The sequence below is a fragment of the Anser anser genome (assembly GCF_964211835.1).
Source record: "Anser anser genome assembly, chromosome: 9".
Taxonomy (NCBI): domain Eukaryota; kingdom Metazoa; phylum Chordata; class Aves; order Anseriformes; family Anatidae; genus Anser; species Anser anser.
Window position 1 is genome coordinate 22112820 of NC_139729.1, and position 16128 is coordinate 22128947.

The window sequence follows — 16128 nt, forward strand, 5'->3', positions numbered from 1 at the left end:
ATAGGCCAGCTCAAGGTGGGAGACATGCTGGCCCCATACCGGAAAAGGAAAAGCCCCAGGAAAGCATTGATAAATCAGTTCTCTGCAGGGAGCATGTGGCACGTGGCCCTGCCTCCCCAGGGCTTGCTGCAGGGCAGGGAGATCAGCTGAATTCATCTTGCCCTTCTGATTCCTTCCTCCTGCTAATCTATATCTGACGGAATTATTTCACACAATACAAATCCAAATGTGTCTATTTAAAGATAACCAGCCAAAATACAAATATATATAGAGAGATCTAGATATTTTTTAAAAATTAAAATAGAATAGTTTAAAGTGCAGAGAGGATAAGGGGAAGAAGATAACTGCACGTTCTTGACCACTGGCAGGCTTTAGCTTGGGTATCTGATGAATCACAATGCCTGCAATGAGAATTTGGTGTTTTGGTGCAGACCTAAAACTGTTCTCTATTCAGGAGGAAGACATTTGTCTCTAAGTCATGAGACAAAGCAACTTTCAAATTCATTTTGTTATATAGCAAAGTCATTTGAAATCTTTTTCAGGGGTGTAGGTTTTTAACGCTGTGACTGATAATAGCTCTTATGAAAATTGTAGTTTAAGTAAACCACATGTCCACATGACCTACAAACGTGCAAAATTAATTCATAAGCTTAGTTGTTACTTAATGATGACATTAAGCTGCAAAGGAAATTATAGTATGCTGTAAATATTTTGATTTGCTCTCTGTTTTTATGTTTTGCAGTGACATATTAATCCATCAGGAAGAAAATATAGAAAATGCAAATGCATATTAACTAACAGATTACTAATATATGAAAGAAATATGGCAATTGGGGTACTTTATTGGAGATGCAAATCTTTTTTTTATTAGTGTGGCATGAAAATCTAATAAATAAAAGATGAAAGAAACTTCATTTAATTAAGCTACTGCATTGTAATGCTAGCACTATTGATAGAATAGCTATTTAACAACATAGTAATGAATGCTCAGTTGTCACAGCCTTGGAAGGTGTAATGCAGTGGTTTAATGCAACATTATTTCTTTTCTCATCCTTGCTTTTAAACACTGCTCAATATCAGTCATGTTTGTGTTCAGTTGTTTCCAATCAATTACAGAAAAAAGAACGCTACAAATACTTATTTTTTTTGTTACTTAAAAAGTGCCATCCTGATCACTATAAAAAGCGAGTGAATAAACCTTATTCAGCCATTATTTTTTCACAATGCTTATAATAAATAATTCTTGCAATAAATAAACTTTGTTAGTAAATAATAAAGTAAATGCATCAGGCTGGGAAGGTTTATGTGTTCCTTGCAGAACAGAGACACACTCTTCAATGTTCACATACCCAGGGGTAATATTTAATTAACCCACTCAGTTATAAATTCATGCAGACTTTTCTTTGTCGTAATAAAACCCAGAGCAGAAAAAGCCCTAGAATTTCTCCTGTCTCAGATACCTACTATTATTAATTTACAGTTGTTTATTCAGAAAACCATTGCCAATAGTGGTGGTTAAGGGCTCTGGTGGCCCTCGGAACTTTTTTATGTTCATGTGCTAATGGTCTGTGTTCTGAACACTGGTTTGTGACAAACCAGTCATCGTCTTGTCTAAACTCACCAGGTAGTTCTAGATTCACATCAGTGCTCTAGTCACATCTCTACTAGACGTTCTTTTGGTGCTTTTGGTGCCCTACACTTGCTCTGCCCAGCTGCTCCCCATCAGTGAGACATTTACTATCGATACCCCTATTAGATATGGCCATCAATGCAGATCCTTGCCAAAAGAGTGCAAATGGGGATATAACACAACCGAAACAGCCAAGACTTGGCCATTCAGTATATTTCTGACATGCGGGACTATATCAAAGTAATTGCCATCAATTATAATTATCCTTGAATTGCGTGAGCTAGTCGTGTTCACACGATATGTAGCTGTTGACTCTCGTTAGAGTAGGTTTATATGGGAATGAGAGAGTTAGAAAGAGACGGTCATTCTTACCCAGCTATCACATTTCTGACCTCCTCAGAGTCCACTGCTTAAACAAAATCTAATCCAAACAGGGCAAAGTGCTTTTGGTGTTCACTGTTGAAACCTCCCAGAATCTTTAAACCATCAGCTTTTGTGGTTCACTGACTACCTGAATGAATTATTTTCAACTGATTTGGCACATCTTCAAAGGAACAGATGGTTCCATCTTTACTGCAAAGACAATAACTGCAGCAACAACAAAATAATCTGTGAGTCTGCCTAGAAACTCCTTAAATATAAGGGAGAGCTTGATGACCATCTTACATTTCTGACAATTATCTCAAGGAAGAAATATATTTAACAAGAAAATCACATTATAATTTACTAGGCAAAATATTACATCCATGGAACAGTTGTTCGAGGTTGCAGGGAGACTAAACTATTATGCATGAGTTTCTAATATGACCTCCCCTGCAATACAGCAGCTGGGAAGAGAGAAATTATGAAAATATGATGTTGAGATACTTCTTTATTGAAGCTAAAAATAAACTAATGTATGTTACAAAGAAAAGAATAGAAGAAGAAAATGGGAACTAGGCTTAGAGAAGCACAAATGATGCGAGCAGGAATATGCAGAAAAGCATGAGGGATTTCAAATTTCAAATAGTCAGAATTGTCTGGATTACCACCTAGCATTATCTAGAGAATGTTTTTTAATGGTCTTAGTCTAGGAGTGCTTGTTTTAAGCCAGTATCCAGTGCATATTTGGAATGGGATTCTCCTGAATTTGCCTTTTAATTTCTATTATTTCAGCTCAGGAAAAGCAATATAATTGACAAGGTAATTTTCTTTAATTACTGAAAAGGAGATAATCAGATATATAGGAAAGATTGATATTAGAGAGAAAGCAATTAATAGTGATCGTTGTATTAAATACATACTTTTTTTTTTTTTTTTTGCTAATTTTCCAGGGTAATATTACAAAAATGACATTTATTAAAAAGAAAATCTTTCCCTGTTCAGACTAGCTGTCAAATATTAATATGAAGTCTGACTTTTTTATTGTTTCTATTTTAAAATTGCAAGTAAATTGTCCAGGATACTATTGTATATTGTAGAAAAGATGCTCTCTTGCAGACAAGGCCAATGCTGGTGGCAGTTTTCTGTCTTTTATGGGGAGAGCTAATTACTGGCAGTAGGCTATACAAGAAATATTTGGAGAGCTACTGTAGCTGAGGCCGTACTTAATCACTGAGTTGCTATACCCTTGGCTTCTCAGCTTTTCTTTGACCATGCTGTCCCCTCTGCACAGCTGTTCAATAGGGTGGGAAGAGGACCTTGTTTAAATTTTGTGTGCTGCAAACATAGTTCTCTGGTCATTTTTCAGCTAGAATTGCTGCCTGATCCAATTCATTGCATGATTGTGATAATGGGACTGCTCCATGGAGGAAGGAATAAGCCCTGATGAGCACGCACTGTGTAATCTAGCACTGTTAGTGGGTAAATGTGCATCAAACTATAGCTGGCGCGAGCAAATGTGTTTTCCTGCTCTTCAGTCAGGGAGCGGCAGGCTCTGCAAAGGAAATTTCTGCTTGAGACAAGTAGATGTGCATTTGTGCTGACGTGAGACCTTCAGGGGAAGTGGTCTAGATGTCAAGGTGGTTCTCTGGGGTAGATTAGTCCGACAAGCAGGCTGACAGGTCAGGCAGTTCCTGCAGCTTGGCAATATTATCAGGAAAGCACTTGTGTGGTAATGAGGTCCGTTCCCTCACTAAGGTGCAGCTGGTAGTTAGCGCGGGGGTTCAAGGGCCCTGAACATCTGTCAGAGCAGGCAAACAGGTGGAATCCAGCTGCGGCCACAGTTGCTCTTACAATTCATGCATCATACCGAGTCCTACGGGATGCTCCTGGTGGAAAGCGCTTTACTCGTAGGTTAACATATTGCCCTCAGTCTGTAGCCTGGGTCCCCGCCCAGCGAGGGTTTCATTTGCTGTTTCCACATTAGCAGCAATAACAAGGAAACATGGAAGCACGCTGAGGTTTAAAATAATTATATTTGCTAAGTACACACAAAGAGCCTGACTGTACTCTCACCATTGATCTGAGTGATTTCTGACGGCCGCATTACCCTGATACATTCAGATCACTGCTGCGGTGCTTACAAGTTACTTGCAGGGGTGTTTCTTCTTCCTAGGTGAAAAAAAAGAAAATGGTGGTAACAATTAGCAATCAGCAAACAGCCTATGGCTTGATTACAGACACAGGTAGGTTTTTGAAATAATTTGTGTATTGAACAGAGTAATTTTATTTTGCTTAAGTGCTACTTGAATATTCCTTACAGTCATATGTTCCTAGGGAGAAAAAAGCCATTACATAATAAAAAGGTTCAGGCTGTTCTTAGTGAGATCAATACAGCTCATCTGTTTACATGATTCTAACTAGGATTTGTTGGGTAAAATACTTTGGGGAAAGGTTTTCTTCTTGAATACTGAACGACAGGACTTCGTTTTCATCATTTGTTCATATTTAATTACTATGTCATGAGGCCTACACTTAATCTTAGTTTAAGAATCTGTTTTTTCCATGGCTTATTTAAGAAAGATTAAGATAGGTAGTTAGTACGTGTGACTTGAGCAAAAGGTTTTTTTTTCCAGTACATAATAAAAAAAGGTGCTGCAAAATAAAATGTCTTTTATTTTCCCCTCCTTTTATGTTCAGTAGTTGACAGTTCTTATGTTTTTAATCTGTATCTTCTGTTTTCTGTCATTTTTCTCACATCCCTAAATGAATTGTAGCTTTCAACCATTTTGTTGTCCATCAAAATTGGAAAACAGAGAAATTTCACCAATTGTGAACTTGACTTTCAGTGCTGCCTGTTCTGTCATTCTTAGTTCAGCCTCAAATTTAGGATCTCTCAGTGGGAGAAGATGTATCTTTGGTGAACACTGACTTTGTCACAGCTTGACAGCACTTTTTTATATGCCTTAGGTTTATGGGCTTTGATGTTTCATGTTTATTAAGTTGTAAATTGAAAATAAGATGAAGATTCAAAGTAAGTTTCAATCAGAGCTGTAGGATGGCTTTTTTTTTGTGGACTTCTGCACATTTTAAACCCCTTTTGCTAAGCGAACTTTTTATAAAAATAAAAATAAAAAGAACTTTGAGCAGATGACCTAGCTGATAATTATGGTGATGGATTTGAGGCTGTAACTGCTTAACTGGGAACACTGGAAAAGTACACACGGAGAGTGAAACTCAACAGTGAGGGGCTGGAAATGGTTCTGTTTGGGGGAATTTGCCGAACCTCTGGTGAGCGTGCAATGAGTGAGCCTGTAAGTTTCACTGTGCTCACAGACACCTTGACAGCCTTGCCCTTGGCAGAGCAGCTGCCTCCCCGAGAAGCCAGGCAGCGGGGCCTCGGAGCCCCACGCAGGCAGCAGAGGCGGCTGGGAGCCAGCCGTGCAGGTGCGAGGCTTTTGCGTGTCGCTTTGCATGCAGTCTGTGCTCCCTGCAACACTGCTGGGCTCAAGAGGTGCGATTCAGTGCAAATGAGTACTGGAGGAAAGGATTTTGCCTAGGACGGATTACCATAAGCAGCAGAGGTAGGGAGAAGGGGTGTGCGCTGTTTTATGTCCTACGGCTGGAAAAGTTTATCTGTGCAGATGTGAGATTTCCTGCTGTGTCTTCAGATGATGCTGATATGCACGTTGCTTCAGCCTTTCAGTCTAATGGCATGGCTCTTCACTGCTCTCAGTTTAGAGGGCTGTTCCCAAAGAGGTAGCAGAAACTCAGGTTAAACTATATGGTCTGGCTGCTGTAGCCAGTATCTGTGGGGTTATTAATTTTTTTTAATTGATCTTATGAAGTATTTCTTTTTTCTGTCTGAAGGTGATGAGAACTTACTGTTGTTTTGATGAATGATATCTCATCCTAAAAGAAAGGTCTAATAACTTTCTTCCTCTTCCTCTTACCTGTTCCACAACTCATTGGTTGAGTCGTACAGTCTTTTCAGTATCAGGAGGATATCAGGATTTTTTTAGCTGCTAATCTTGGACAGTTCCACCTGTTGTTTAGTATTTTACCTAGATGTTAACTGGGACAATGACATGACAGTCATATGACAAGTACGTTTTAAAGGTACACCTGTTACGTGCAAGAAACTGGGAGCCTCATATGAAGTTTATGTATAACTTTTGCTGTCTTGCAGACTCCTTGCTGAAGGAACTAGAGGGTGAAAAGGTGGGGACTTTCTGTGAAGGATACTGCTGCTCCACCTATGTCTGCCTCTTTCGTGTCTTGCCTAATTAGCTGGTATTTAAATCTCTTGGAGCAGAGTTCCCAACTGTATGTGTGTCAGTGACTAGCACAGTGAGATCCCGCTAGAGGACTGTGGGCACTTTGTGGTTCCAGCAGTGATAACTGGTTTCGGTGTGACGCATCTTTTTATTTTTTTAAGTGAAAATGTGCAGATTAAAGACCACAGCTGAGATGTTTACAGTTGCAACATGGTGAACAAACAGATAAGGTAATTTTCCCCCTTCTGCTAGTTACCAAAGCAACACTATAAAGATACTTTTAATTTAGTTTGGTGCTGTGAAGATTAAAGCTTAATTAAAATGCTGATATTAAAAAAAAATAGTAAAACACTGGAACAGCATAGGAAAAATAGAAAGACATAATTATAGTCCAGTGAACACTTATCACTGGTTATGAATCTTTGGAGCAGAGATATTTTTTTTTTTCTCAATTGAGAGTAATTTTATTCTGCTCATAAATCTGAATGACCAGAACAACCTAGGATCATAGCTGTTTATAAATTAATAAGGACAGTTGGAAGGAATGCGTTATTCTGATCATAAAATACAGGACAGTGAGTTTTTCTTTGCAGGTCCATTTCTTTAAAAAATTCTCTTGCATACCAGTCAGGGTGAAAGACTTTAAGAAGACAGGAAAAAAATAAATAAATTATATTCCAGTATTTCGCATGGCTTGCATAGAAATTCAACTATTTAATCTTGAAAGATCTTTCAAATTAATTATTAAACATACTCCTATTGTGAGTTTGGAAGTAGTCAGGTCTTCAAGTGGTACTTACAAGGATAGTCTCTTTTTACCAACAGATCTACACCAAGGTGTATCAGATGAAAACATAGGTTGGGATGCCAGAATGGTATCACTATTAGAAATTTCTCCAGGAATGAGACTTTTATTACTTTTATTGGCCAATTAAAAACTTGTTGCTTTGCCAGATTCATCCTAATGAGTTTAAAATTGCTGTGGAGAGAACCCATGTTTGCCCAGTAGAAGGGAAACCAAGGCATGAGATGATGTTCTTTCACTGCAAAATTCCAAGTAGTGATCTCTGTCCATGACAGAGCAGGAGTGCTAGAGAAAGAGGAGCTTCAGCTTGTTAGCTTTGTTGATAGCTGTGTTGCTGGTTTCTTCAAGAACTTGCTTGCAAGATACAATGGCTGTTACCCTCGAGAAGTAACTCCAAAACCCACTCAGCTAAATAGGCCCTCTTACTAACCTACTCTGTTCATCTTGCTCAAGCATTTTAAATCCATTTTTGACCATATATCATACGTTACTTCCATGCACTGTATCATTAGCAAAATTAGTCATTTAACCTTGCATCAAAGCAACATTATATTTGTTATGATATTGTGATGACTACTGTTGACGCAACTCAGCCTTGTAGCTCAGCTCTGACTTCTTGCCCTGGGATGCTGAGGAAACTGAAAGGTTACTGGGCTTGAAGGATAAGCTTATGGAAATAAATCCAGTGAGGTTCCCAAACAGACTAGAAACTGTCAGTCCCAGGATGTCTGTGAAATGCAACGGGCTTTAGGCTGGGGGAACACATACGTGAAGTATTTCATCAATGTCTGCCCTGTTCTTGTCTCTTTCTTGGCTGTCTTGTTTTGCCCATTGTTGGAGACAAGATATTGCATTATCTGCAGCTTTGGTCAGGCCCTCTACAGGCACTTCTATGTTATCAAGCACTTATGGCAAAAAACAAAGCAAAACAAAACAAAAAGCTTTCAACTTTAAAAATATTATTTTCTTTTTCTAATCAAGACACAGATGAATTTTCTGGCTTCCAGGCTAGCATATATGTATGAGTTCTCAGAAGGCCTACAACTCACACTTACTCCAAACTCAATTTCTGATTCTGTTATATAAACCGTTAAAAAACCTCACGGTGTAAATCTCTTTGGTGATATTCCTGCAAAACTTTAAACAAACAACGAACAAACAAACACTTTTAACACAAGCAATACTTCAGGAAACTCTCCCATATGGTGCAGCTTGGATCTTGCACTGTCTTTCAGGAACCAGAGATGATGAGCACATGAAGGGCTATATAATTTAATATCATCCAGGAGCATGTACAGTTAAAAGTTAAAATTGCTATCTTAAGAAAATTAAAGTATTTTTGTTCACAAAGAATTATTAGTGTCGAATATCTGCTTACAGAAAAAAAAAAAAAGCCATGTAAATTTATTCTAGAATGCCATTGTACAATTTACTGTGCCAGGGACTCAGGCTATTTATGTTTTTGACTGCATCGTCTTCACTAAACTTTAAAAAAATATAAATTTCCATGGTAACCGCTGCATCACACAACAAAGACATGTATACACCAGTTAGATCTTTAAAGATGCAGACCCTAGAATGAAATATAGCTTGCTTTTTTTTTTTTTTTTTTTTTACTAAATGATATTCGTCTTAGTAAATGCTCAGGTTTTGTTGATTTTCAAGAAATTCTAATTTTATGTTAAAAAACATCATATAAAATATCGTGTCTAAAATAGCATAGTTCTGTCATAAAGCCGTTAATTTGATGAGAGCCATTCATGCAGATGAGATCACTGAGCTGTAAGACAAGAGCAGGAATGGCTGTGAGGTGATGGTATTCTCTAGTTCTGTCTTCCTGTTATTTCTACTAGGTATTATTTTCCCATTTTTCATTTTTTATCACAGTAGAGTGATAAGGTCACAGTAAGGTCACAGTGCTGGGTTCTTAAAAAATATTTGTATATGTATGGTAACATTTGCCAGCTGATTTTTACAGCTACTATCTTGTGAAAAAAAAAAAAGTGGAGGCCATTCCGTTTGTCTCTAACTTTGTAACGAAGCTGCAGCTATTCACTTGAGAGCATGTATCACTTTAGTAATGCTTCTCATTTTTCATCTTTCTGTTCACAGGCAGCATCTCAGGTCCCAGATCTGCACTGTGGTCCATCCAGGTCGCCTGCACTGCAGAGAGCTGGCCCAGGAGAACTTGGAGGCAGAGCCCGTGCCACTTCTCCTGGTTGCCACCTTGGGCTCTGGTTCTTATGAGGGCAATTAAACAGCTGGAGGTCTGTGGTGAGTAGTGCCTCTAGAGTATAACATTATTCATTTATTTATTTATTTTGTTCTAAATAGATCTAAGGCAAAAAGCAAATCATACCTGAAGGTTGAGGAAAAATGTTGTGGTTTGATTGTTTCTGGACTGAGGACCTGTGGGCTGTGCCTGAGGCTTTAGCGTGTGGCTATGGGGCTTCTGGCATATCAAGCAAAGTTTCTGGCAAAGGCTGCTTGTTGGTATAGCCTCGTTCATGTCAGAATCACTTTCCCACTGAAATAAGCAGAGTTAGAGACTCCATTCCTCTCTCTACACTGTGGAAATACTTCATTTTTGGCAAGCAGAGCCGCTTGCCAATATTTAGCCCTCAGCAATTTTTTATGATTGAGTTATAAAACCTGGAAATAAGAGCTTATAATGAAAATGCCAACACCACATTAAAAATAGCAGGAGCAGTGGGCACGGCTGTAATGATGTTCTTTGCTTTGGTTTTAATTCCTTCTGCAAACCAGCTCTGCTTCCTGCAGCACTGGAAGTAAGAGATGTTCTCAGCACCTGCTGCTCTGAACATGCTGTGTGTGGGTGTGCAGTGCACAGGCTCCCAGATGGGCTGCCTCAGCACACATCCAAATTTTGAGCTATGCTGCACCATTCCAAGAGGGAGAGAGGAGGGGTGATAAACCAAAGGACGGGGAACAGTTATCATGGGAATAAATGTTCCCTTTATGTAATCAATCTTATACCTAGGAAACTCCAATCATTTGACTTGAGTTTCTTCTGGTTTATACCCATGTAAGGGAAGACCAGAGACTCCTGATCTCATGGGAAGAGCTTTCCCTCTGCTGCTGGTGCCAGCAGCTCTGGGATTGTTCTGCATTCCTCTGCAGCACTGTTTTCCTTTTGGGATCATCTGACTATCTCTCTCCATCTGTTGAAGAAACTTTTCATACAGAATGGACATAGTATAATCTCCTGCAACTTGAAATACTTCCATCTAACTGAATTTTTTGGATGTACAAAAATGTCATCTAGCTGGAATGCAACAGCTTGGAATGGGGCAGGGGGAAGAGCAGGCGTTAGTGGTGGTGCCATTGTGGAAGGGCACTTTGGAAATGCTGAAAGCTTCACAGTTTATTCTGTCTCTCCCTCTCCACTTCCTATTTCTCTCCTTTCATCTGCATGTACCTTCTTTCTGTCAGGAGTTTATTTGACTGAATGCTGGAGTGGAAGATTAGGTAATTAGTAAATTAATGTTACTTGGCTGTCTGTTACAGTTGAGTGACACATCTCCAAACACAGGGCTGAGGTTTAATCGTGCTAGCCATTGATTCTGAATGTGCAAGAGAGCACCGTGTCCATCAAGGCAATTCTGTACAATTAGTCATTCTTGACCAAAAGTTATTATTATGGTAACTGCTAATAAATTACATTTTCAAAGTCATTCTGGTGTCACAGTTCTGGGGGCTGTGAATGTAATAGAGAAGTTCACCGTAATGAGGCCTAGCAACCCTCTTGGTAAAGCTTCATTGTTAGTTTCACTGACATGCTTCACGAGTAGTTTTATGAGAAGTCTTTGTGGACATATGCACCTTAACTTCATAGCTGCACTTACATACTGAAGTTCTTTATGACGGCCATAAATGCAGAACCTGCGTAAGTTTCTCCAGTGTCCAATGGATGTGGAAGAATCCCCAGTTCTTCAGGCAGCTCTGCTGAGTTCTGAAACTGGAAGAGAACAGTGGAGTCGGGGAAATAAGACATCCATGGATTGAGTTGGATGACAAGTGGTAGTAAAAGTGAAATGAAGGCAGATTGCAAATTGAAAGGGGTGTTGAAAGTTGAGACACAGACAAAGACAAGCTGTAGGCTGAGGAAGGAGAGGCAGTTACATTTCTTCAGCAAAACTTCCTAAAAGTTTCAGTGTGGAGGGAATGGAAGGACCTATTTGCACAATACGCTGTTGCTTGGAGCCTTGGCTGTGCAATTTTCCCCAGCATTAGGAATGCATTTTAAATAACTGTTTACATTGCTATGGCAACCCTGTAGACTGGCCGTTTCTTCACTGTAGTCACAAACTAAAAGAGCATAAAATCCCAGAAAATTTTTCTGCAGCTTGTGCATTCCTATAACCCATCTGTGAATTAGTTCACAATGACTGCAATTAAGAGATTTTCTCGTTGGCTTTTGCCACTTGTCTATTCTACTTTCGTTTCTTTTCACCTGAAATATGTCCTTCAGAGGCAGGATCCCATTAATCACTGTCTTTTCCCAGTAGTATAACTGTACTGATTTTCAGAGATTACCTGTAACATGTAAGCAACGTGTTGATGAATGAGCCCTTGAAATTCCATGTTTAATCTCTGTGGTAAAAGACTATTTCTGTTAATATAGCAGTTTCTTTACTTTAGATAATTGCACCTTTCTTGATTGTCAGATACTCAGTGAAATAAGTAGGAAGAGAAGTATGACTGTAGCTGAATCATTTGTGAAATGACATCCCCTTTCTCCTCCTCCTCCTCCTCAATTCCACCATCATTATGACACAACATAGAGAAAAGGATGCTCTGCTATCCAGGAGAGACAACCAAGGTGATTGGCATAGGGCTGGCTTTAACAGCTTCAGTAGCTGAATGCAGAACATGCAAACTACTGCAAGCCCCAATCCCTTTGTGGGATGGCCTTACACACATTTTCAAAATTAATAAGGAAATACCGAATGTATCCTTTGAACATGCATTAACAAGCAGTGGTTTTGAACTGGCCAGAATGTTGTTTTTGCTCAGGACCATGTATCCTGTGGTCAGCTAATGGCCACAGTAGTAACTGCTGAAGCTGAAATGATATTTTTTTGTTGATGCTGTAACAAGAACACTGTTACATGTCCATACTTTAAAAGAGATGGAGCCCCTTCTATAAATTACATATTTACATTTACACAGCTACTGAATCTTTTATATGCAGGTTCAGTGAAAATGATGTCTCCCAGAGTGTTAGTCTGTCAGCTCCTATTGTATGCAATTAAAAAAGGGCAGTGAAAGCAAGTAAAAGTACTCTGGTGTTTTTTGAGATCTAATCTTTGTAAGAAAAAGAATCTGAGATGTGAACAGTAGTGCATTGTGGTACAGCAGTGCATAAACAGTATTTTTTTGTTCTTTTCCCGATTAGTCGCTTCAGCTGTAAGTGAGGTAACAATTTAACAGAGGTAACTCGTTATGTGGAATGACTCTGACTGCTGAGATACTTAAAATCATCTTGTGACACTCTGGAGCTCAATGCATAAAATATTAGCTTGGTAAGTAACTCTCCTGCTGGATAGAGCCTTTTTCTTTCAGAAGTTAACCTAAGGATATGAGAAATCCGTCCTTACATATAGTGTCTGATCTAGTGCCAGTGCCTAAGGATGTCCTTGGAAAGATTCCCATCTTTAAACATTGGATCAGGGTCCGTGGTGCAATGTCTGAAGTGCTGAGGCTCGGATTGGCAGCAATAAAATATGGCATTACTGTTTTCAAAGTAGAAAAATGGCTATAAGAGCATAGGTTGACTGTGGAAATACTGACAAGAAAAAGGAGGAGCTGTATGAAGGCAGAATGAGGGAATTTATAGAGAATAATCTTGGGAATTGGGAAAAGTAAAATAATAGGTGTTTTTTCCAGTTTGTTCACATCTCTTACAACACATAGGGGAGAGTAAAACTAACCATTTTCCTCCACTAGACTGGGTAAATATTATCCCTGTTTCAAAGATGTGAAGGATAGGACACACAAGTACATCACACAGTGAAGTCGAGGGTGATTATTGTGGAAGGGCTGAGGCATGAATGTTGAGATGCCCTGCACTAGCTCCACAGGAAGGCATAATTAGGTGCAAGATCAGTTATCTTTTGCCCAGAATTACAGAATGCAGTGGGAACTAGCAAGTCTGCACATGATCTTGAAGACATGCTCAGCAGGGAAGGAGACAATCCCTGCAGGGAGCTGCTGCAGGTTTTTAAGGGCTTTTGTCCTCATATTTATAAGTCTGATGACAACAGGCTCATATCTAACTTACAGCAATAGAACAGTAAGAAGATATGGAGCAGAGGTTTAGGTGATAAGCCCAGCATTGTGTGTATCATTTTGTTAACACATTAGGTATAATGGCTACCTTTTTTCTTGTATATTTGCACAATGGTTTGTGCAATTAGCTTTTGGTCCATGTATTCTTGCATCTCTATAACTGTACTGCAACTGAACAACAGCATGTTATTAAAGCTGACAACAGAATTTATGAGGCCTTGGTGCCCAGCCATGTGCTTTGAAGAATAAAGCATGCATGAGCAAATCCACAAAACCAGTAACCTCTCTGGACATGCAGGAACTGTGATATTTTGCATTGTGTTGTAGCAATACTAGAAACCAACAAAGGGGCTGGTTTCTCTCCCAGAGCTATAGTGAATTTGATGGCACTGCACAGACTTGGACATATATTAAACAGAGCCATGTTTACTTGTGCTGCATAAGAATCACAGGGGGGAGCAAAATCAATGTTTTCCAAATGGAATAGAAAGAAGCCGTTAGGGAAAGAAATGGTATTTTCAAGCTTCTTTGAAAGGTAACACAAACAATGCATAGAGTAAAAAAAAATCCTCAAAGAAAAAGCACTTACCAATGTCTTCTTCACTATATATTTACCTTGCTTTGGAGGGATCTACCAAGGTAGGGCCTTGGTATTATTTTAAAAGGGTGATGCATGCGTGAATAAACAGGCTTTTGGAATTGATGTTTTGAATTGCAAGCTGCACAATGCATTTGTACATCTCGACAGCACAGAAGACACTCAGATTTTAGAGTGGCACTTAGATGACACTGAGAGTGCATGATGCACTGGCATAATGAAACGGAGATCAATGTTAAAATGAATGTAACACCACTGAGGAGTACACACAGATCAATACTCTTGTAAGCCATAGAGTATAATCCTGCTGTATAGGTCTTGTTAGACAGTACAGTCAGTTCTGTGAAGACATATTTTTCTGCATTTCTTAAACGTACCTCTGACTTATCTGTCCCAAAGACTATATTAAAATGTCCTTCTTTTGGAATGCAAAGGCTTGAATCTTTGTCTTCCCACCTATGCATGCAAAGGAAAATATGCAGTGCATAATAGTAAACTCCCAATCTTCAAAAATGTGGAGTAGGAAGATAAGATGGACAGCCAGCAATGATCTGCGTTTCAGGAAGTCTTTGAAATATTATTAGATCCCTGTTCCCTCCCTTTCTGCCTCCTCCTTTTCTTTCAGGAATATATTTTAAGCACAATTACTGAAAATGCAGTCTCAAGGGAAAGGGGGAGGTCAGTCTTGCAACCCTCACTTATATTGTGCAAAGAACTTGCTTAGAGTTATTTTCCACCTTCTGATTTTTAGAGCTTAAAACCATTAAGAAAAGATCAGGGAGGTTTCTCTCCTTTCTTGATGCATGGATAGCCTTGGAAATAGAATGTGGTTATTAGCGTAGACGGAAGGTGCACACTCGCTTTCTCATATATATGTGCGTGTATATATGTATATTCCCTAAAGAGCTTAGGATATCTGCATTTCTTCTCATGACACTGCAAACTTAGTGCCTCTCAGAATCACCATGCTTTAAGTTTTATTGTTGGATGATTTGTAGGGACTGGTGATGGTCAAGCTGCTGTTAATGACTCTAGCACGCCAAGTCAAACTGTTCCCTGGAAGGAAGTAGGCAACGTAAATATAAGAGAATAGTCAAGGTTTATTTCCTCCTTGACAGGAAATTTATTACTGGAAGAAGTAAAAACGATAGCAACTTGAATCTGCCTTAAGTCAATTCCCTTGTACTGGTCCCAGCATGTGCAGAAAACAGACAAGCATTATTCAGCAGTGCAGGTGCTGTCAAGTAAGCGGGGATCAGGAAGTGCATGAAGCAGCACCAGCAGCAATTAACTGCAGCGTTCATTACTGTTGTCCTGCATGCATTTGATGCTTGGTGCCACTGAACTTCCATTTTTTGAGTTCCAAGTTTGCCAGCCCATGATAGCACTGTATTGCTGCCTGGTTTGATAATGTAAAATGATTTTTCTTAGAAAGGTGCTCATGGAGGAGTGAATGGCTCCATGGACATGGCAAATCTAGTGGGATTTAGCTCTGTGCCATGGAAGACCACATGTAACTGTAAAAAACACTTTCTGTGGCTATTGTTTCCTTAATTCATCCTGTATTTCACTGCCTGAAATGGTTTAGTAATTCATTCCAGTCAGCTGCCACACTGATATGTGTAGTATTGCACCTGCTACTGGTCAAAGGCATTGGGATGTTCCAGATCTGTCAAATGTTTTAGAGCAACCTTGGCTACCAAAATAGTCATGTGGGACCAGACCTACACCGCACTGGAGCTTTCATCTTTCAATCCTGCACGGGCATGGGAGGCAACAGGCGCACATTCTGTCACATTTTGTGGAAACATGGTACTTTATCACAGGTGAAATGATGGGAATTGCATTTCCCATTTCTTTCCTAGAGTGTTTTAAGCTCAGGTTTCGTTGAGACACACATATTCTTCTCAGCCCCTTAGAATGAGCAGGTCCTTGATTTCTTTTCAGCTGCAGATGTATAAATGATAATATATCTCAGTTTCTAGTTTGTGTCTGTCTTCTCCTTTCCTCTAATATTATATTTTTCCTTGCCATTTCCAAAGGAAGCCACTAGTTCTATCCTTAGACCTGTGATGTTATGCCCATTTCCTCCCCAAGACAACTTTATTCTTTTCAATAGGAAGCATGCATGTTTATGAAAAGTGGA

General features: G+C 39.3%; 1 protein-coding gene across 12 annotated transcripts in view; it reads left to right on the forward strand.

Moving 5' to 3' along the window:
* Nucleotides 1–16128, forward strand: part of LOC310904394 (uncharacterized protein) — a 113683-nt gene that overhangs the window by 91433 nt on the left and 6122 nt on the right. For all 12 annotated transcript variants that reach the window (XR_014588276.1, XR_014588277.1, XR_014588278.1 and 9 more), the window contains one exon: nucleotides 9185–9346. The gene's annotated coding sequence lies outside the window, so the exon portion shown is untranslated. The remainder of the gene's footprint in view (nucleotides 1–9184; nucleotides 9347–16128) is intronic.